Raw genomic sequence first — 23,319 nt, 5'->3', positions numbered from 1 at the left:
CACTACAATTTCTAGAAATGTTCTGGTGGGTGACTTATGATTTTATCTCCAAAACTAAGTGTGGTTTGTTTCTTGCCCGTCAGCTCATAAGAGCTAGTTTAGCAAGATGCTGAAAATAATTAAACTCTAAATTCAACATTCTGGGATCATTGACAGATGAAAATTCAACAGTAAAGCCTGCCAGTACTAATTATTTTCAGTTGATAAAGATCATTCATTTACTCAAAATAAATAGACATATTTATCAAATGCTTAATTAACTGCTTTTTCATCTTAACTTTTTTCTTTCCTCTATTTTTGCCATTCTCTTTTAGTATTAATATGCAAAACAGCAGATGTTTTCTTATGAGATAAGTACAAAAATAGTAGCTTGGCACTCTTAGAGGTATAATAGGCAACCCTCTAAATCTTGCAAAAAATCTGGGAAAGAAATTAAAAAGACTATTGTAGCTAGTTTTATTGTAGAGGGAAAGATGTCAAAGAGAAGTGAAAGACCAGTCCATGAATATTAAGATTACTGTGACCTTGACCTATTCAATGTTCATAGCTCAATTGTAGAAAGATTTTATGCTTATTGGATTATAATTTTTCAGGTTTTTTTTAGGATAATGTATATTGCTATATGTCAGGAACTGCATGGGAGTACAAAATCAGTGATACTTATCTGAGGAGTATCCACTGAATTTGAGAATTCGGTGTTCATCTATCATTGCTGGAATAAGTCATCATTTGGAGGAAAATCAGGGACCTTCTTGCAAATATGTAGAATACTAAATATTGTGAAATACTAAGGAAAAGAGACTTGAAAACACTGACACATCTTAACCATACGTCTAAACCATATGATTTCAGATGTTTGGAAATATAAATACTTTTAGAATGCTCTTTAATTCAGTTGCAACTTTGATAAGGTATCATCTAGGAGTAAAAGAATATTTAGAAATATACTTCTGCCTATTTGAATATTGGCATCAATCAGAAGCCAGGAAGTTTAGTCAACTAAGGGAGAAGAATATTCTTCTTTGACTAGTCATCCAATGATCTTCATTGTGATATGACTGAGTCAAATAATAATAAAGTATATGTAAACTGAGGTCTTGAGTTGTCAGACAGTACTTAAAAATCAAAACCTTTTGCTACTTGTTTCCAAAAGGAGTTATGTGGTATGAATTTATTGGTTTTGCTTACAGAAGTACCACATGCAAAGTCTTCAGAGGGACTAAAGGACTCCTGTATGGAATCCCTCTCCTTCCCCATTTATATGATTTTGTGTTATCAGGTCTGAATACAAGGATTTATTTTTTGAAGACTTTGAGGCACTGTTTACACATTTCAGCATGAATCACTTGTGCAGGTTGTTCAGGAACACAAGGGATAAATTATTTTGAGGAAAGAAAGAAAGGTCAGAGAAGGATGGAAAAAAACCAAAAACCTGCACCTCAAGATATTGTAGTTCTCTCTCCAGTCAGTGATACCAGAACATTTTAATGTTTTAGCAGATCCCAAATGGAATCTAGCTTAGTATGAGCTAACCTCAAGTAATGATTTATTTATGTGCAAGGCATCTTAAGAGCAAGGTGTCTAAAAAAAAATTGTCCTGTTTACTCAAGGTTGTTGGCAAGAGTGGTGTCTATGAGATACTGCTTCCTTCATTTCACCATGGAATAGAAAAGACCTTATTGAAATAAACTCAGCCAGTAAGGATAATTTAGTGATAAACATTGTAAACTTCTACTGCCAGATTTTCCATAAAAGAAAAATTCGAAAACTTTTTTCATAGACTTACAGTCTTCCATAAAAAAATGATTGGCATTAGCTTCATAACACATGTGTAGGAGAAGAACTCCTCATTAAACCCCCAAATATGCCTATTTTCATCTCCCTCCTTGTGCAAAGGGGTCATCTAGTCCATTCTTCTTTTCCAATCAGCAGCTTTGTTCTACAGTCGTTTGCAAAAAAATACAATTTTTAAAAGACATTTTTTCAAACTGCATTTACTTTTTTTACTTTGACAGAAATCTTTCTATCTGCTGGGGTATCAGAATAATTATATTGCTAGTTGAGTGTGATATAAACTTGACTTACTTTCTTACCGCTGTCAAGCAGTCAACATTACTACTCGCATTACCAGTGCAGCTGGCTCAGAAATGATCTTTTGCTGAGAGTCCTACACGTCAGCAATTTCTGTATCAATTTGTGTTAAGATAGTCTTGAGTTGCCAGGAGATCAGGCCAAGTTCATGTACAGGAAAAATGCTTATAAGAATTATTGTAAACTGAAAAACTCTGTGGCTCAATGGAAGAGCAAGGTAGATAGTACCTAAGAGAAGTAAACAGTTTTTATACTCCAGACAAAAGTTATGGCTCTCAGGTGTATTTTGAACAACAATAGTTTAATGTTTGTAAATTATTACATTGTATTTATGTATCCTCATGACAACAGACTTTGATGAGGCAGTCATTGTTCTGCAATTGGGTATACAGTTTATAGGGAGTATCATAGAAAAGAAGACTGGAAAAGCTTTGAAGGAATATCTAGTTCAACATTTTGCCCAAAGATGGAATCAGCTGCATCAAACTTAGACAAATTTGCCTGAACTGTAACATCAAGCAAACTGTATATTGCCTTTGCGGTGCTGGCAGTCAAGTTTGCTAAAATGTCAAGGTGACATTTTCTGCCCAATCTCTGTGTTGGGTTGGTTTACCTGTACTTTACTTATGAACTTTCTTTATTTTTCTGTCTGATGCAGTCAACTTTTAGTTACCTATAGGCAGATTGCCCTGGTGATGTATTAACAGTGCCATGGCTGTGGAGACATCTGAGCTTGCTTTAGGTGAGTAGTTTGGCTGCTTTGCTGTTTGAAGTGCCGTGATCAACAGAATTGCTAAGTTTTTGCAACTTAATTAAACTTTTGTCGTATGCTTTCATAGCCTAATAGAGGTCATGATATTTTCAACTCTTGATTAACCCGGGTCAAGTATGTAAAAAGATTTTTTCTAAAGCAAGTAATCTCATTTAACTCTTGAAACACCAAAAGTAGAGGTTGGCACATATAGATTAGTTTTAATAGGGATTTCTCATTAACAGTACACACCAATATATGAAAAAAAAAAGTGCACTGAGGTATTTTTAACGTTATTTTTTGAAGTGGTATAAATAGTGAAGACTGGGGAAAAAAGTTACTGGTTTCAAATACAGCAATAATTGTTTTAAAAAATCATTCTCAAATTATATTTCCTTTACACTTGTTTTGTTTCTATGTTATACTTAACTTAGGATATGCTAGCTGTGGGTCTTATTAGGTATCTGCCTTTTATATCAAATGCTTCTGATATTTTTCCTTTTTTTTCGCCTTTTTTTTTAAATACTCAAAAAAGCAAAAAGGAAAGCATTTAACAAGGGACAAGGACAATATATATTTCAAAAACCAGTGACAATAAAGCATTTTTTTAACTGATCAAATTTGATAGAAAATTCATTGTATGCTTACCTTTAAAAGAAAACTAATAGTTTAAATGGATTTTGTAAACAAGAAATTGGATTATTTCTATCCCTTTCACATTCACCTTGATTTTGCCATTTAAGATCAGAGCACGAGTCATGTTTACTCAACTAAGTACATAACTAAGAGTAATAGTCCCTGTACCTAACCTGACTCCTGTAAAATCCCGTCAGTGTTCCACCTTGAGACTAAAACTTTTCGTGACCTGTCTTTTAATTTTGCCACAGGATTTTGTGTCCAGTTTCATTTTGTCTTGATTATGCCTAATCAAGCTGTGTCAAACAGAACTAGAAAACTTCACATGCCCCATCTTAGTGAAACCTTTGCCTTCTTTTGTAAGGAGAAACTTTATCAATCAAAATATTCATTCAAGAATAGTTTGTATATGCATTATCAGTATTTAAGGCTCTTTACTTACTATTGAAGTATTAAAATTAAACAAAATATGGAATACAAGTAATATGAAGTAATTTTAATTAATATAAAGTGCTTTTTGTAAACAAGGTCCTGTAGGTTTCTAATAGCTGACTAAGCCTGCATTCTTGTTTCTCCTGTTGTGCCCTACACAGAGGAAGTGCTGTTATGACCCAAACAGTAATAAGCTAAGAAATGTACCAATTCTTCTCAAAAAAAAAAAAAAAAAAAAAAAAAAGGCAAAGAAATATCAGAAATTACTGTAAACGTCTTCACAACCAGGAATATATCTTACCCATCATTTTCTTGAAAAATAAAATCTCTGTAATACAAGCACCTTAACCTCTGTAACACCATGTAAAGCAGGTAAAAAATGGTTATTTTCCAGAAACTAACCTTCATGCAGTAAGATTTATTTGAGGAAATAACACTTTCCTTTGGAAATTAATCCCAGATTTTATCTTATACCATTGCTTTTCTTCTACTCACCACAGTAAGTAAGACATAGACAAACGTATGCAGGAGCAGTCTGTCTCTCCTTCCTTGCTTTGCCTTGCTGTTGCTCTCCTATCAGCTGTGGCTGTGCAGTCCTGCAGACACAGTGTGACAGGAACTCTGCTGCCTGGAGAGCAGGTACAACTGCAGCTTTAGTGCTTGCTGTCTGCCTCACATTTGTAACACCCTCGCTCCTTCCGGTCATTCGTTCCAGGGGAGGAATGACACCAGCATTTCTGAGCTGTTCTTGTGTTTTCTCCCAGAACAGTCAGGGAAAGCAGACTTCGTGATCTCCATGCTAACTACCAACCTGCTTGCTGCCAGTTCTCCCTACTTCTGCCAGTGATGACATTCAGCCTGCTCCTCCACACAGGATACAGCACTGATTCCTCATTATGTAAGGCAGTCTAGGTCAAGTGTAGGAGAGACACTGCTGGCCTGAGCAAGCTAGTGGATTGCTCCCTCAGCTTCATGGGGTCTGGAAGCTGGATCCTGATCTTTGCTACATCATCTTGGGTGAGTGTTTTTGCATGATTTAAATGGTTACTGTGCTGTTTTTCTATGCAGATAGCTGTCAGCCATGCTGTGAACTGCAGAGATAATTTGCTAGGTGAAACCAGCCCTGTCAGCATGATTGAATTAACAGAGTAGAACTTCTTCTAGGCATCTTAGCTTTAAGACACTTTCTAAATAAATAAATCATAAATTGGGTTTGTTTAACAAACATCTTTTCTAACCATAGTGGGATTAGTATTAATTTGACTGATTAAGCAGTGAATTAAATCCATTTACTTGAAGACAGTGTGGGAAAACATTATTGGATATTGCTATTAGCTCTGAGAGGTTTACTGCAGTTCTTGGCTGTTGCATTGTTTTAGTCTTGCAAATTACAAATATGCTTCTATTATTAAACTAAACAAAATAAACAAAAAGGTATTTAATTTTCCTCTAGTCTATGGTTATTTTCTGAAGTAACCATTAAATTCAGGATGCTATTTGCTATTTACTGCATGAATTTGTGAATCAAATGCTTCTGAGATATGTAAGGTGAATACTGCAGATAAAATTACATTTAGTGACTGCTCTGCAGAATGCCAGAGCAGTGCATGTGAGCTAGATTTGTATGAGAGGGTAGCTTTTTTTCATGCACCATGTAGAATTCAAAGACATTTTTTGGATTTAAACCCTTCTGCAAATCAGTCTGTGACGAAGTATAGAACAGGTTTGTCCTTAAACGAATTATACATGGTGGGTATTGCCAGGTGCTGGAATGCCTGATTATACTGGAATGCAGCAGAAAAGGCCCTGGAAAGTAACGGCATAACACCGATACTGCAGTATCATGTAGGGAATTTCAACAAGGCTAGCCTCCTTGCTAAGGAAAATTACTGCCTAATAAATCTGAAAATACTTTTAATGCATCTGCGAGATTAATTGGAACACTTGTCTTTATGTGCAGTACCTTGGACAGCAACTTTTTTGTTCTGTGGTACTATGACTCTCCTTCATGGGAGTCAGCAATTTGTAAAAATTAAATAACACAAATTTAAGATACATTAATAAATTCAAAAACACAGAGAAACTTAAAAAAAAAAGGGGGAGAGAAACTTTGGACAGCATTGTATTTAACAGCTTACTACCATTTAATTTACTTTCATTTAATATTAACTTAAAAATAGTGGTGTTTGTATTGAATTATGTTAATGAGTGTCAAAACAGAAAATTAAAAATGCAAAATTATTGTCTATTTACAATATGGCATTTATAGAATTTTCATGTCCAATAGGTAACTGCTCACTTTAAGAGTAAGTACCAGGGTCCCTTCCTTAGGTCAAAATAAGATTGGATATTAATATATGTTTATGTATTAATATCAGATTAAAACTAATTTTGATGGAAAGAATGGAAGCCTTTTAAATGTGTTTTTCCACCCCACAGGAAACTAGCTGTTCTTCACATTGTTCTAGAAATAACTGATAGAATTTAATTTCAGCACTTGTTCTGAAGTGAGGTGTTTTATCATTTTCTTATAATCTTTGAAAACTCTCTTTCTCTGGAAAAGAACTACCAAGCAGTCAATTGGCCTTACCTTACCAGTTACTAATTTACTTTTTTTTTCAAATGACAGTCGTATAAACCTGTGCTGTGATTCAGGAGAAATACCAGGCTGGTGCCTTCATTAACTGCATTGTGAAAGTTAGGTTCAAGAAAATGTAACTGATTTTTGTTATCTCGATAACACCTCTGTTGCAATGCAGTACATTACATTGTATAACATTTTATAGATACCTTTTCATGTTTCAAAATACAAAAGTATGTCTTTCAAACAAATAATAGAATAATATAGAACTTAGAACAAAACTGCTAGGTACCATGCATTATTGTAATGATGTACTTCACATTCTTTGTTTCTTGCTGCATGAAGTGTTCTAAAATAGTTATGCTATTATGTATGAGTACACTGTGTTCCATCCCATCTCAAGTGTGGGTGCTTGAGGTATTTTCTTACAGACTCAAGGAGTATTAATAACCTATCTATTCAATTAGAAGAAAAAAATACTGTCTTTAAGTGTATAGTGATTTTCTGGGAGTGTTATTTTTATTTTTTGCATCATGGTTCACAGCAGGGCATGCACAGTACTTCTGAGCACAGCAAGCTGCAGATACTACAGTAGGATAGAAAGTGTTAGAAAATGGTGTTTCCTACGTGTATTTATATATCCTATATTCTGGTGTATCGCTTTGGGTCTGAGAAATTGAATCTGAGCAGTAAAGTATGTTTTGAACCCACTACAATGTAGAATGACCCTTAATGGTCAGTGCCTCCTCCTGTTATTTTTCTGTGATTTAGTGGTATTGTCCAAACCACTACATCATTAGCTTGCTTTCAATGTTCTGTATATTTCCTCAAATCACAGTATGCAGCTTGAGTTTCTGACAAACTTTTCACTTTTCCTCACAGCACTAGAGTTTTCTGTACTGCAAGGGGGTTACTTTGTTCCCTTCATAGTCATGGAAATGACACTAAAACTGAGGAGCGTGGAAGCAATATGAAAGTGTGTGAAATAGGTTATTTTTGAAGAATTTTTCTAGCATAAACAATGGTAAGACCAGTTTTTGTAATCCATAATGTAAAAAAGTATAGCAGTATACAGTAGACTGTTATTTTCTATAAAGGTATTTATATCTCAGATTTTATCTGCCTATTTTGAGTAGTTGAGTGATGATAATCATATGCTAAGTGCTAAATTGGAAGACTACAAAGATCTGTGTTTTAGTTTATCTTATGTAGCATCTGAATGTAAGACTGTAATAGTAAAATTGTCAAGCTTTCCAGGTAAGTTTGGGCTCACAAATGCAGATCTTGCCTTGTCCAGAACAGCTAATTTTTATTTGCATCTAGTACACAAAAACATTCCAAATGTGATAAAAATCTATTGCTGTAGAAATGGGCTTTGTCTGTTCTGAAGATATCTGTTTAGAAGCTGGCAGATGGGCTCTGTTCCCTGTGCAAAAAGTTGCTATTCTTTTTATTCAGAGGTTTTCCTTGCTTTTCCTTGAGACTGGTTGGATGAAGTCTTCTGTTCTGTGTTGCTACAGTTCATCTCATTTTTACAGGTTCTGGTTTTCCATTATTGTATTTTTCCACCCTTAGCTGCCTGTATAGCACTTCTGTGACTGCAGTACAATTGGTCCACAAGTTTAGAAGGAGAAAATGTCCCCTGGATTATCACGTTTACCTGCTTGTCCATGGAGGAACTTGGTTGGCTCATCCCTTATATATTAGATGAAGTACTCCATTAGCTGTTTTCCACACCCACTGTAATTCATAAAATTCATTCCTAGAACACTAGAAAGAGATACTGTAAAGAATCAAGGGAGATAAATAAAATATATCTCAGACACTGCCATTAAATATATATATATATTTATTGCTGTTAACACTTTAATAATTGTGTATGTAGAACATACTATTCTGCATTGTTGCTTATGTGGTTTACTGCCGCATATGAACATCTCAGCTTCTAAAGTCAATTTTAAAGGTTTCTCTAGATTGTACACAACTTTCTTTGCACCAAAAATGCTGAAACAGGATAATGACAAAAAGGACTACATTCTCTTTTTTCTCCAGTTGCAGTTCATTATAGGTTCCATTCAGAAAGGGAATTGTGCTGCAGAGGGTCACCAGAGAAGAACTTCCAGATGAATCCTTTCATGTGCTTTAGAAAAACAGTATCTCACAATGCCTGGTGATCACTAAGGCTCTTGAGCAAAAAACTTAGTGGGATGTTCTTCACCAGTGCTCTTAAACATTTACACAGTATTCCTGAGGTAGAGCCAAGAGTAGGACTGGTCAAAATTTATATGAGTGCAACTGAACCACCCATCTCCATTAATGCAAAGTTACCAGGTCTGCAGAATCTGAAATCTGCAAGATTGCAAGCTCATGGCTGCAATGGAAAGTTTGCCTGGCAACTGTGTCCTTGCTCTGCAGGGCATAGAGGGGTTCTCCTTTGGGCCTGTTGGATGGTTGCTTCAGCCCTTGCCCATTAAGATGATTTATGCTTGGGCACTCAGGGAGGGAGTTGTCACCACACTTGCAGGAAGAAATGCTCAAAAATTTCCAAACTAAATGCAATTTAATTTGCCAACTAAATGCTGTTCATTTAGAGACAATAAAAAAAGCAAGTTGGATTTTTGGGGAGGGGAGGGAGACGACTCATTAAACAGTGTTTTATTTACTAACTTTCCCTGTATCTTAGAATTGGAGAAATTGTGATTGAGAAACCTTTTTTGTTTTCTTCAGCTGTGGTGCAATGTATAAGTTTAAAATATTAAATATATAAGAACTCATGAGATATAGCTCTTTAGCAGTTGGAAAGAAGTTGCTGTTGTGTTGATGAAGTCTTCTCTCTGAAAACCCCCCATATGAGATGACAGTCTGGTTCAAGAAGCCACAAGAGGAGCTTGTTAAGATAACCAGAGACCCTATCCATTTTCTTGACAATATAAGCTGCTGGAGTGAATTTGAGCACCTGGTTATACCACTGTGACCAGTGAAATCTGAGGCATGAGAAATGCTGCTCAAAAAAAAAAAGCTTTTGTATTCTGTTTATTATACTTGGACATTTCTCAAAGTCAGTGGTCATATTAAGCATCCTATGCTGAACCTCTACTGATGCTTAAAGCAGGATATCTTAGTTCATTCATTCCTGGTTTACTGTTTAATTTTGTGTTGTTTGTTTCATTTCAAAGTGCAATGTTTTAAAGGAGCTATGACTGTAACATGTCACACATGCCCAGATTATAGCAAAGACTGGAGGAACTCATATTAAAACTTCAAGCTGAGAAGCAAGTATTCTACCTTTTATCTGAGTCTGTGTTTATAAACACCAGAAAATACAGCATTTCCAGAAACATCCTCCATTAACAGACAAATTTCTGTGAGTGATAAATTGGCATCAGCAATAGTATCTGAACATCTGTTTAGTATTTAAAGTTTTTAGGATGATTCAGAGTCAGGTGTGTTACTAGTGCTACAAGATAATTTCTCACCTGCAAATGCTCTTCATGACCCCAAAGAATTTTGCGAATATATGGAAAAAGGACAAATCATCCTTTAGAATTATACCTAAGAAAGCATGAAACAGTTGAAGAGTGTGTTGCCAGCTGATAATAACAAGGTAGTGGTTTAAAGAAAGCTCTTTCTACCTGAAGGTCATAGACTTGAACTGCACTGGGCTAATGGGGACCTGTCTGAGCAGCCTACCAGTAGTGCCATCAGAAAAGCTAAATTCAAAACTGGTGATCATGACAGCAGTGAAAGATGAAAGCATGGGAAGCCGTTCTAAATCAGACCTCAGGTGTATTCAAAGGAGACAGGTTGCATGATTGTGTCCAGTTAGGTCTTGCCCTTTGTATGTCAGCATTTGAGTTACTAGTATTATGGTATATTTTATTATGGTTTGTACTATTAAGGTGTGTTTTAACTAAATATTTAGTGTCATAAGCTTGCTTGCTGTGTCCTTTTAATCACTGCAATATTTGAAGAGAAAATATTTAAAATTTTGTGAGATTAGATTTCATTGGTCATAGCATTCTGTATTGATAAATGCCTGAAAATTAGGTGTTATACCGAGAGATTCTAAGTGCTTCTTGTGAAGGGACAAGCATGTCAGGTCACCATTGGGAGGTGGAGAAATTCACATTCACATAGTTTGGATTCAAGGAAAATTTAAGCAGTCAAAATCTCATGATGTAAAAATGTTAGAAAAAATCTATATCAGAACAATACTGGAATTGACTCTAAGGCATCAAGTTCATTAAAGCTGCCTGGGGTCACTGAATCAGAGGCTAATGTTAAGTATATTTTATATCATAGATTGTAGCCTTATTGCATGCAGGTATGAATTAGGTTTGTTTTCTTCTATCTTTACATGCAGAAATGCTATTAAACAATGAAATAAATGCAGTATTACTTTTAACCCTTCCTCTGTGCATCTCTTACCTTCTCAGTCACTGTCCCCTTCCTTCCTTTTCTACCATACTGCACCCACCCCCCTCCAGCATGGTGGGCACTGGGGTTTTCAGAAGTGTTTGCTCATGGTCATCCCGACTTTTTTGTTTGTGGTTTGTTTGGGGTTTTTTTGCCACAAAGCAAAATGAGAAATATATAATGCCATCTGATTTTGCTCAAACTGAGGCTGAGCCAATGCAGATGGAGTTCATTGTGTTAGCAGTTACTGTTACTTAGCAGGCTGAATTTTAAAAAGGAGCATTTTTTTGTCTGGGTTCCAGATTTGGCTGCACAGCTGCCATCTGAATACAGGGAATGTATAGAGCTGACGTGGCAGTCGTGTACCAGGCGCCGTGATTAGCAGCGCAGTCTGTAATAGATGGACACGTCACGGGACTCGGGCGCAGCAACCCTTTTTCTTTTCTTGTGATTGAACCCGTGACTGATGGTGTTGAATCTACCACCACTACTCAGTGGGGAGGTGTAAAATGAGACAGAGGACATGTAACATTTAGCTGTGGCATGCCAGGGGCTGACCTGGAAAGGTGTCTAGTGCTTTTGTAATGGCCGGCACTTACCCAAAGTATTTCCTTTGCACGATTCAGAGACAAGTAATTAACAGAAAAGAAATGAAAATTACTGAAATCTCTAGCTTATTTAACGCTGGATAAAGAAATCTACTTCTCAGTGCAACCCCTGCCCTTTGTTCCTCGCTGAAGGAAAACGGGGTTGCAGATTTTCAGACTCGTTTAAGTCAGAAAATCACCTAAAAACCGATCTTTTACAGCCAGTTCTTTGCTTTTGCCGATAGATGGGGCTGTCCTTTAAGGTGATGGCTTGGTATCTTTCCCCCCCCCTTTTTTTTCTTTCTTCGCCCTCCTCTCTCTCTCTTCACCCTCCTCCCATCCCCCCCCTTTTTTTTTCCTGCAATTTGCTGATTTGTATTAGGTGCCACAGAATGAGCCTTAGAACAGGAAGCCAAGAATGAAGCAGAGAGGATACTGCAGAGGTCTTTTTTCTTTCCCCCTTTCTCGATGAGAATGCAGCACTTTATAAACACTTTGTAATCTTTTGCAACTGAGAATCTGAACAAGTTTATTAGTATTTCAAGCTTTTCATTATGACTATCTCTTGGTGTTTCTTTAATTTTTGTTTTCTTCATGATGCTTTTGAAATTCCCATTTTATCAGGTAAGCCAGCAGGATGTGAAATCCTAGACCTTAGTGCATTGATGTGAGCTGTTGACATGGATGCCCCCCCCTTTTTTTTCTTTTCTAAAATAATTTCCGAATGCTTCCTTTATAGTTCTTGTTAAGCATATAATTAAGGAGAAAATAAAATTTTGCTGTTTTAAAAATTTTTCAAAAGCTGCAGTCAGTTCTTTTTGGCATCACAGCATTTTGTTACATTTGTAGGATTTCAGCAGCCTTGTATTTTTGGGTGTTTGCCAGTTTGTTGGGGGGTGATTTTGTTTGAATTATTATTAAGTATTTTACCTGAACTGTTTAGAAGGTAAAAGGGTCATGTTATTCCTTCACATGGAAAACACATTAAGGGCTAAAGCAAACATTCCAGGAGTGTACAGTTTTCCTTCCTGTAGAGAAGCTCTGCTTTAAGGCTAAATGCTTCACAGGAATGTTTTACCAAAGGAAGAAAGGCATCCCTCTCCTTTATCTTACTTGCCCTCTGACCTTAGTCTTTCTGATCAGGTACATTGCTAGAAGCTCTTATTTTCATTTACATACTGACCAGAACTGGTTGTAAAGCTGTAGATATAACTCGGTTCATAATCTGAACCGTCTTGCTTTTTCAAACAGCACAAGAAATTTGCCAGGTGGACATCAACCTATTTCAGCGTCTTTTCTAAAATGGATTTCTCTGCTGCTTGTCTGAGGTATGTGCTTAAAAGCATCCCACTGAAATAATTTACCTGGGATTGGGCTGTTTGTTCAAGCCACCTATGTTTCATCTCCGCTTTGAAAAAGGTGTTACTCATTCAGCAATATTTGAAAATGGATTGGTGTTTTCTATTCCTATTGAAAGCCTGTTCAATTGTACTTTTATTGGCTGATGTTAGTGTTGCATGCTTGAAGTGCACCTACTTTTCTATTGTGTTTTTCAGGCTTGACCGAGGTGTTAATATAAAGTATAAAGGAAAAAAGACTGTTCTAAAAATGACTCTGAGATCTAAAGTGAAACAATAACAGGATGATTGCTGTCAAGACTGACACCCTGATAGTTTATTCTCTTGAGCCTGGTTTGTGTGATCTTGAATATTTGCTGAAGTATTTAGGCACAGGAAAGCAAGTTAGAGACAAGCAGCCTCAAACCGATTGTCCTCAGTTTGCCAGAAAGTTTTCATTATTTTAAGGGAAGTATCAAGAGCGAGAAGGGGGGGAGCAACACAGGGAATTAAGGGAATTAAGAGCTTGCATAAAGCATAGTCTAATCAGTACAATTCTAGTGAGATTCTAGGAAAACAACAACAATTTGTATATCATCTTGTACCAGAAATAATAGTCTGACTATGATGACTTACAGGAAAATTATATAGATAAATGTATATTATGAAATCATGTGTCCTGTCAGCTGTTTGAAACAATACTTTATATTGGGGCAAGGGTAGTTTATTATCAATCACTGAAATCTATGTTAAAATTATTATTATATTAGAACCTAAACTTGCTTTGAAGTTTCAGAAATTGTGAATGTCAACAACTGAGATAGCTGGGAAGCTAAAATTAATTACATATTATTTCATTCTTACAATGAAGGTGGCCTTGAGCTAGAAAATCTTCAGGATGTCTTTGAATATGACTCTTCAATGCACTACCCCAATGCCAAACAGTTTAAAGGACAGCTGGTTGTTGACATAAAGGATGGCATCACTGCTATTATCCATATTACACTACATCCTTCCAACATGTGAATTCTACTGTTAGAGTTTTGTACATTAATGAGAGAACCCAAAATATTTGAGAGACAAACCCACAAAGCTTAGCACTGAATTTTGTCCCTTAAATGATATTTTATAAATCCTTCTCTCTGATTTTTGGCTACCTGAAACTGAAGAACTAAGAACGAAGTTCTCCTGCTTTTGGTTATGAGAAATATTCCGATAGTAATCAGGAGAAGTGGGTACTTCTTTGCAATTTTTTTTTTAAGGGGCAGAAAGCTTGATCTTATTTGTGTGTGTGCATTTAGAACTGTGATACTCTTCTGGATAAATGTCTTTCCTTTCATCTTATTAAGTTCCTGAACTCCAGTGCCAGCTCACCTGTGGAAAAACTTATTGGGTCTTTTGGGCTAAATATCATGAAGAGAATTGATGATTGTTTTCCAGTAACAGGAACATATTCTACCTTCTTTTTCTCTGTTGATAACAGTTGATATATGTAGGAGGCAGTGGGATTCCACAAGCCAAAATTACTACAGCAGAAGACAAACCAAATTAAAAACTGAACAATAGATATTCCCACTTGTAAACTGAGACAACCAATGTTATGACGACAGTTTGACATACTAGAAAAGGAATACCATGAGGCTTTTTTTAGCATAATATTTTAGAGCACTTAAGAGATCACATTGCTCCAGGAGAAAATAAGTCATGAAGCTGAAATATTCTAAAATGTGAAAAAAAGCAACCTTTGAGTAAATTTTAACAATTAAAACCTATGACCGATGTTTCTGACTGAATGTAATTTTGTAGGGAGGTGGGGAATATCATGCAAGGTCTCCATATTTTTTTCCCAAATCTCAGTAGTTCTGGTACATGTTACTTCAATTTTTCTAGTTGTAGGTTTATGCTTTGTAGATTCTTATCCATAAAAACATATAGAAGTTGGATGGAAACAACTGAAAGTTTGGTATGGAGTGATGAAATTAGTTAAATGACAAATGTGAACTTCGAAATCATCTCCCTTTTCATACTAGGGTTAGTCCAACTTCTGTAAAATGTACTGATTTCTTTTTATTCAATATTAGTAATATTCATTGAAAGAATCACTGTGATGTCTTACTGAATACACGGGTGTTCAGTGTTTTTAGGCTTGCTGTCTTTTATTTATTATTGTATCATCATTTCTGTCTCTTCTGTTTCCATCAGTGTGTGTGGTTCCAGGTCCCTTTTCATGCTCTTATGAAATGCTATTTAGCTTTGGCAAAAATAATTGATTTAAAAAAAAAATCAATTGTTAAAAATTAGATTGTTAAAAAAATTGTTAAAAAATTCTGGGTAGCAACCTTCCTTGCCATGTTAAATATCACTTGAAAATCCACCATTGTAATTCAGCCACCATGCTATTTATTGTACTCGTTTATCAGCCTCAGAAACTCTCTCTCTTCTTCCTGTTTCTGCCAGGAAATTCTCCTTACATTGCATTTTCAGAAGGCAAGTATCCAGTGGATCTCTAACCTTCCAGTGCTCTATTTTAAAGTGTTTCCATCCTTCTTTTTATTAATTTCCTCTTTTTTCACAAGGGAAAAAAAGGACATAACCTAGTTTTGGTGTGAGAAACATCCAGCTCAGTTCAAGCTTTCAAGATCTATCCCATTTCATTCCCTCTATTTTGGTAATCAGTACCTTGTAACCATGCAGACCAATCTTCATCTTTCTCTTACTCCTTAAACAGATCCTTTAATTTGGTTCCAGCACTGGATTTTTTAAATTACTTCATAATACAGTTCAAAACACTGAAGATCATTCTCCTGGTAAAACAAAACAAAACCCAACTAAAACCCAAATCCTGTCAAGGTCAGAATAAATTTAGAAATAAATGAAGAGTGTGTGACTCAATTAGGCTTTATTTAATAGTGGCATTGATCAAAGATGAAAGCACTAAATAGCAACTACAGTATTGTTTAACTAAAGTAATATGTCTGGAGGAAGCTGTCAAATACTTGGTTATTTAAGTGCATTTTAAGCCAGTAACAAGACTGTGTTCTAGATGTACATGCCTGCAATTCTTCCATCCACTCATCCCTCCCCATACTCCATTTTCTACTTACTCTTTAATGGTGTTTCATTCAGAGCAAGATCTTTCATTTTCTTTAATTACTTAAAGTGTCTAAACTCTGTTTAAAATTATTGTTGCATTTGTTTGCTAAGAGGAAATTGTGATGAAGGTATTACTGAATGCAGATGATAGGTGCTCCTGTTAGGAATGTCTCAGCAGGGCTCTTTCAGTAGCTTTGCAGGATTCCTGGAGTAGTTCTACACCTGAAAACAGAAGTGACTGGTGGATCATTAGGAGCCAAATACTGTCCTAGATGTCCATCTGGGTGGGATAGGAAGTGAAGGCAGAAGAAATGGGCTCACCCAGATGAGATATGGGGACAAACATTCTGCTAGAGAGGATAGTGAAGAGCTGCAATAGTGTCAGAGGAATCTGTGAAATTTGTCCTGAAGGTCTGTAGGAAGAGGTTAGATGAAACATCTGTTGGGAAATAGGTATGGCAATCTTGCCTTGGGCAGCGAGATGAACTGTGTGGCCTCTGATCTTTTTTTTCCAATCCGATTTTTCTCTGAGTCTACAAAAAGAAGTAGATATCTGTTGTGTAACTGACTTAAAAAAAAAAGTGTATAAGAAATTATATAGGGTCCAAAATAGACCTAGTAATAGCTATCTTTATTAGGATTACCTAAAAGTATATAAACATCCCCTGAAAATATTTATCCTATGATATATACACTTTATAAGACTTCAAATATATCTAGAAAAACCAGAATACAGATACTGAGAAGTTACTTAATTTCTTAGTGTTTCTCTTAGATTAAATAGTCTTTACTGGTTAATGATAGCAAGTGTGCGAATAAAAGGGGCAGAAAAAGGTTATTTGGCAAATCTGACCAAATTTGCTTATTGTCGGGAGAATACTATACATTTAATTAAAAAGATTTTTAAGTTGATAGTTTTTCTTCTAGAGAACCAGGACACTTCAGAATCTGATTAAAGTGAGTGTACCAGAGCCATTTCAAAGTTTTATTTTCAATGTTTATATTCAGTATTTTTCACAGCTGAGAAACTCAATCTGATACATTTATTTTCTAAAATGAAACCCTAAGTAATGACAAATATACCACCTGGAATGTTCAGTGATGGATAAAGACAGAGAACTATTCAGAGTTCATACTGACTACCTTAAAAATGCTTAATTGAAAAAAAAGTTATCCAACAATTTAATTTTTTTCCTTAAATATTAACTATGTAATCCAAGTATAATGTAGAAACCTTGTGTCTGAGTATTTTTGCCTTCAGTTCAACTTATTTTCTTTTTACTCACACAGGGAGAGATAAATCATAAAGAATGGTCCTTTATTATGTTTTCAGGACTTCATATTTTCTCAAAAAAATTTATTGTAAATCAAGTACTGTTAATTAATAAAATGTTTTATCTGAAACAAAAATTTTCACTCCAAGGAAAATAATACATATATTGCAATATAATTTTTTCTTACTCATTTTGGCTCAATCTAAAACTGAGACTAACTGGCATTAAGATACCCTGTGTCTGCAGAGGATCTTGTCTTTACCAACGTGGTGGCTGTTTGCACCCTGTCAACAGGCTATGCCTTCTGCTGTGAGCTAACTCTTGAGTCTTGTCTCAAACTCTTTGGGAAACTACTAACTAAAACGAGTGAAAATTGCACCAAGATCAGCTCTTTTTAGCAAGAGAGGTGATTTTGTCCCTGGATCCAGAAATATTTCTCTCCACTGATTAATGCATTGGCCTCTTAGCTACAGAGCAAACAAAATAAATATTGTTCATATAAATATAGATAATGAAAAATATTTATAGTTAACCTAGGAAGAAATACTAACACATTATTGATCAGATTTTTTTTAGAATATGGTTTTAGAATTAGCTAAATAAATCCACAAACTAGTATAATGTGTTAATCAACTACATACAAAAGACCCTGAGATTAGCTCAGTTGATTAGAGCATGGTGCTGTCACCAAGGTTGTGGGTTCATATGACTGTATGGGCCATTCACTTAAGAGTTGGACTCAATGATCCTTGTGGGTTTCTTACAACTCAGAATATTCTGTAAAAATATTGCAATTTTTGAAATAAAAATTGCAAATGGAACAGCACAATACTGTTCAAAGTGTCCCTTAGGAACATTTTATAGCTGGAAAAAAAATAAATTTGAAATCTATAGCTTCATTGTCTTCTATGAAAGCCAATATTATGGAGGGACACATCTTCAGATAGATTGTTTAACTTTAATGCTAATTAGAAAGTGTTAGTTATAGTGTAGAAGATTGTTATTAAATACTTACAAGAAGTGCAAAACCAATTTAGAAAGTATCTTGCTAAATCAGATGCCAGACTGGACTTAATTCACATAAAAAATTGTTTTATTTCTTTTTAATAATCCTGAATGCTTACATGAAAACCAGTGTACTTGAATCATTAAAAATACATCACTATTTAGTGGCAGATTAAACTGATTTTGCTTTAACAAATGATGGTTAAGATATATACATAGGGACTGAGAAAAGAAAGATATATAGAATATACTTAAAATCTGCTGCAAAATAGTATACTCTGTAGCACTGTTTTCTGGGACTGTGGAGCTTTGTAAAACTGTAGTTATTGGCACACCTAGATGAAGAAGGCTTGCCAGATGTTATTTCAAGATGTTGCTGTCTGCTTTTTGATGGGCAAATATAAAATTGCCTGCAACATTTTATAGCAGCAGAATGTACACCCACCTGGGCTACTTATCTGTGAGAAAATTTAGCAGAATTTCTTTATTCTAGTAGAACAGCCTTCCCACCTCAGCCAGTCTATGAGTCTGTAATACAGTCTACCTCAGCCAGTCTATGAGTCTGTGAGTCCACATCCTAGGAGTGCAGGTGAAGGGTGTCACCAGCTTGTTCATCTCTAATAAGGAAAAACTAAGCACCAAAAAATGAAAATGAGAAAATAAATTATAAAATATAAATATATATATTAAATATATAAATTATAAACCTATTTCTATTAATATAAATATAAATTAGAAATTGTGGAAATGCTAATGTAGATGCAGTGTTGCATCACCAGGTATGAGGAGTGTACCTGGTCTGAAGTTAAAACATTGTCATATTTCGTGAGTGGGACATATAGTAGACAGAAGTTTTCAGTTTTATTTATGTGCAATGAGATTAGGGGAAAAAAATCTTAATTACTATAAGTGTCTTTCAAATAGAATTCTAATTGAAGATTACTTTTATTCAAACAATATTTTAATTTTTTAGTTTTTGTTTTGCAATCATTTTTTGAAACTGTTTTCTTGCAACACTAGGAACAGTGGTGCTACCACTTTATTTCACACACAAACTTCAGCTCAACCTAGAAAGAGCCATTGTCTCTTTTGCTTTGCTATCAACCACATCTGCTGAGGGTGTCACTACAATGAGTTTAAAATGAGCAGCGGCTCAGAAGGGCACATACATTCTCTGTTCAGTTTTTTAAAAAATGATAAATGTTGTATGTAATGCCAATCCCATGTATTCTTACAGTTTATGGGAACTCTGGGGCTACAGCCTGGTAAAAAGAAATTCTCATATCTTTTAGACAGTGCATCTGGTAGTTTTGCTGTAGGTTGTGTGCTGTCCAGTTGCTGCACGGGCTGCCTGGGAGTCTGTCCCTGGTGGGCATTGACCTCAGACTTGCTCTCTGCTTTCCCCTCAAGACAGGTTTCTATACAACTGTGAAATCTAAGTTCAGACTATTCCTGAACCAGCACTAAATAATATTTAATGTCTGCACTGGGAGAAACAAAAATGCTTACTGACCAAGAGTAGAGAATGATAAATTATGAGACATGCTAACAAGAGAAAGCAAAGTAGCTGATACAGTACCCCCTCTCTTATGTTTCTTATGTCTGCATGCCTGATTCCTAGATGATATCTAACACTGAGTTTGGGGGGGGAAACACCTGGGGAAATATGAATTAATTTTTTTAAGTGCAGGGGAGTAGTAAACATTAAATTTTATTTTGAAAAGCTATTTCTTTGTTTCAAAACAAATCAGTTTTCAGGACATTAAGTTCCATTTAACTCTTTTATAGTATTAATAGTGTTTTCTTCCCTTTTTCTTTGACCTCCTTGCACATAATATTTCTCTGTTTGTCTCAGCAGTGGCATTTAGTTCTCAGGGTTATATGCTTTGTAGAATTCTGAAATGCAGGAAATTGGTTGGTTTTGGCAGTAGTTTTTTTCCTCTTGTGATTAAAGTAAGCTTGACTATGATATAAGGCTGAAATTTCATGCAAAAGGTATAAGCTTATGTATATAAGTCTATATTTTGGTGTTAAGGTAAAAAATATGTCTCCAAGCAGTGACAAGAATTTCATATTGATTTTTGTGTGAATTCTTGATTACTTAGCACTTTAGAAAAGGATGGCTTATGCCTTTAGCTGTCTGTTCAGATAAGTTTCAGATAGGAAATACAAGCCATTTGCTCTCTTTCATGTGAGAAAAGATGGTGAAGATGGCTGAATAATGGCTGAGGGTAGTGAAACTGTGATTAGCAGTATACTGAAGACCACAAAGTAAGCAGTTTTCTCCTCTCTTTGGAGGTCTGCAGGTCTGTGTTTGTGTAATGTTTCCAATTCAAGTGGCTTTGCTGAAGCAGTAATTGTTAACAGTTTTAGGGGTTTAAAACAAGATGGATTTTAGGGTTTTTTGAGGCATTCATGTGTCATCCCAGTTAAAATACCATATTGCAGTGTTGTGGACTGTATTTTTACTTCTGAAAGTTTCAGGAACTTTATTAAAATCCACCTCGGGCTCAAATTCTGAATGCATTCCTTCATACTACTCCTCTGAAGTACACAGTCTTGAATTTTAACACCTCTTAATATCCAGATTCTTACCTGCTAATTACTCTGTTTCAATTTGTGGCCTACATTACAAGTTAGCTTGGTATGGCATATGGATACTTTTGTATGCCTACAGTAGGCAGGCATTCAGATATGGAATCTAGGACCCCAATCTGTATGTGCTATTCAAATACAGAGAGAAAGGAAATCCCTGCTCCAACCAGGATGCAATCTAGCATAAGGAAAAATGCTTAGATATCACAGAGGGAAAGAAGACCTTTATGGTGATGGAGTTGTTTTGGTAGCTGAGCAGCCCAACCACTGAAGTGTTTTAGAAGGTGTCGTGAAAAAGAAAAGGTTAAAAGGAGAATAAAGAGGAATCTTTGCAGATATTAGTATCTCCTAAATGGAACTGGAAGTCTTCAAAGGACAGTGTTGATGTAAATTGAAAATTTAAACAACAGAGTTAACATCTAAAAAATGAAATTCAAGATAATGAAGAAAGGCTGCAAAGACCCTCTGAGAGGAAACCAGTCATCTGTTTTCTGAGAACTTATAGAGCAGGATAACATAGCTCAAGCAACTAGTTAGAAATTTATTCTGAATAAGGGCAGGTCTTGTTAGATAAGAAGAAAGAAACTTGTTTCTTTGTAAGCATGATGGAAAAGAGACCTTAGATATAGGAGAGGTGTTAAAAGTACAATAAGATTTAAACATAGTTTGCCTCCAAAACTTGGACAAGGACATTTGACATATATAATATAAGAGTCAGATTCATTATGACTGCCAGTAGCACAGGCACCACTGACCTCAGCAGCCCTTAGGCTTGGTTGCCTTTCATGTGCCAAACTGCTGTGTTAAGCACTCATAGTCTGGGATGAATCACTCCATCTAGAAATTGAAGACATTTACACCAGCAATGGCAGCAGAAGGAAGTCTGAAATGATTAAAACCTAGGTCAATCGAACTACATATAGGATAAATAGGATGTTTCTGAAGGGAGCTTGGAGACTAAAATAGCTACAGCCATCCATTCTGCCTGCTTTCAGCAGGGCCCCTGTGGTTTCGACAGCTCTGACGCTATTCTGAAAAGATAAACTTCACAAGTGTGTAAACCCATTTACCTGCAATGTGAACATGTCTGGTGTTCAGGGGACAAAACCAAAAGTAACTCAAGAGAGACTTTCCAAGAAAAGCTCAGGTATCTGCAGACTTGGAGATCTGAAAGCAGTCTGTTTCCCAGGTCCAGAAGGACTACCTATTAAGGCCAGTATCACCACAAATACGCCAGAAATATGGGCAGGTTCATGTTGCCTCAGAAGCTGCTTATGACAGAATAAAGTTTTGGCTGTACATTCTCAAATATAGTACAGATGTAGCCTGAGAAAAATAGGTAATAAAACAGAATATTAAAATTCCATATTGCTGCTGATAAATCTATGTACTCTTGTTTAAAAACAAATGTCTTAAGATTTGATACTGTAAAATATATTGCACTTTTTCACTGAGATCCTCTCCTCTTAGGGGACATAGTCACTAAGGGGACAGGCTGTGTAAAGTGCCTAATCACAGTCTTATGCTTTCTCCATCTGTTATGCATCAGGTCATTGTGTTCTCACTGAAAAAATGCCTCTTGCTCTGCATCCTCACCTGGCTTTAACTCTTTTACAGTGATAACAATTTTGATCTTGACCTTATTTGGTTTTGGAATATTTTAGGTACATTCACCTCTTCCTGCTTGTTGGCTTGCTACAAGCTTCTGTGGTCAACATGCAGTTCACCCAAGAATTCCCTTGTCACTGAGCCAACAGAAAGCCCAACTTCACAACCACGTACCTGAAAACCCAGCCTTGATCCAATCTAGCCCAAAACACTCCCAAAGCACTCACTTCCAGCAAGCCCTGCTGCCTGGAAAGGCTCAGACAGACATGGAGGGAGACAGCACACTTGCATCTTACTCCCTAGGATAATGTTAAGTTCAAGTTCTCCATGGGCTTGCCAGAAAGATGAAAAGATTTCATGCAGGAAAAAGTCTGAGCAAAAAAAGTAAGAAGGAAGGGAGAGCAAGAATTTTCATACCTTTTTTTTGAGGACTTTCCTCAGGCTAAATCCCTGCCCCCTATCCTCAACCTTTCCCACCTTGAGAATTGCTATGTAGTTGATTCCAATTACATTAGATTTTGTATGACATTACATATTGTAGTATAAAAAGCATTTTATCATCCCACAATTTAAAGTATGAGAAGTAATTTGCGCTATAAGTGACAAAAGAAGACTTCCATCATAATGAATTTATAAATACTCTGCAAAAATTTAATTATTAAATGATGGATGATATGTTGATTTACATGATTGTAATAGTACTTGTATTAATTTATCAATAAAAATATATATCACTCATATTTCTTTTTTAGGCATTAGTCATACAACATTGAAATATCAAAATATGTTCAGAAAAAGAAACTGCATCTTTTTAGCATATGTGAAATTCAGCTCATAAAACTTCAGTATGTATAAGAAAACTAGAGGGAAGTATTCTTCTGGGTTAATGTGCCTCTATTTTAAGATAAGACAA

The 23,319-nt window shown here is 35.6% G+C and overlaps 1 protein-coding gene across 6 annotated transcripts in view; it reads left to right on the top strand.

Annotated features, from left to right (window-relative positions):
* Nucleotides 1-4,577: 4,577 nt before the first annotated feature.
* The window catches only part of LOC113994551 (sodium channel protein type 1 subunit alpha), a 92,591-nt gene continuing 73,849 nt past the window's right edge, over nucleotides 4,578-23,319 (top strand). For 2 of the 6 annotated variants that reach the window (XM_027733731.2, XM_039388003.1), the window contains exons 1-2: nucleotides 4,578-4,927; nucleotides 12,746-12,822. The gene's annotated coding sequence lies outside the window, so the exon portion shown is untranslated. Of the gene's footprint in view, nucleotides 4,928-7,373; nucleotides 7,516-12,745; nucleotides 12,823-23,319 lie in introns of all 6 variants that reach the window. The other 4 variants (XM_039388007.1, XM_039388006.1, XM_039388005.1 and 1 more) reach the window with 3 other exon arrangements.

This window comes from Pipra filicauda, unplaced genomic scaffold (genome assembly GCF_003945595.2).
Source record: "Pipra filicauda isolate LSUMZ 115617 unplaced genomic scaffold, ASM394559v2 scaffold5_size6683894_pilon, whole genome shotgun sequence".
NCBI lineage: Eukaryota > Metazoa > Chordata > Aves > Passeriformes > Pipridae > Pipra > Pipra filicauda.
This window is presented reverse-complemented; position numbering and strand designations above follow the sequence as displayed.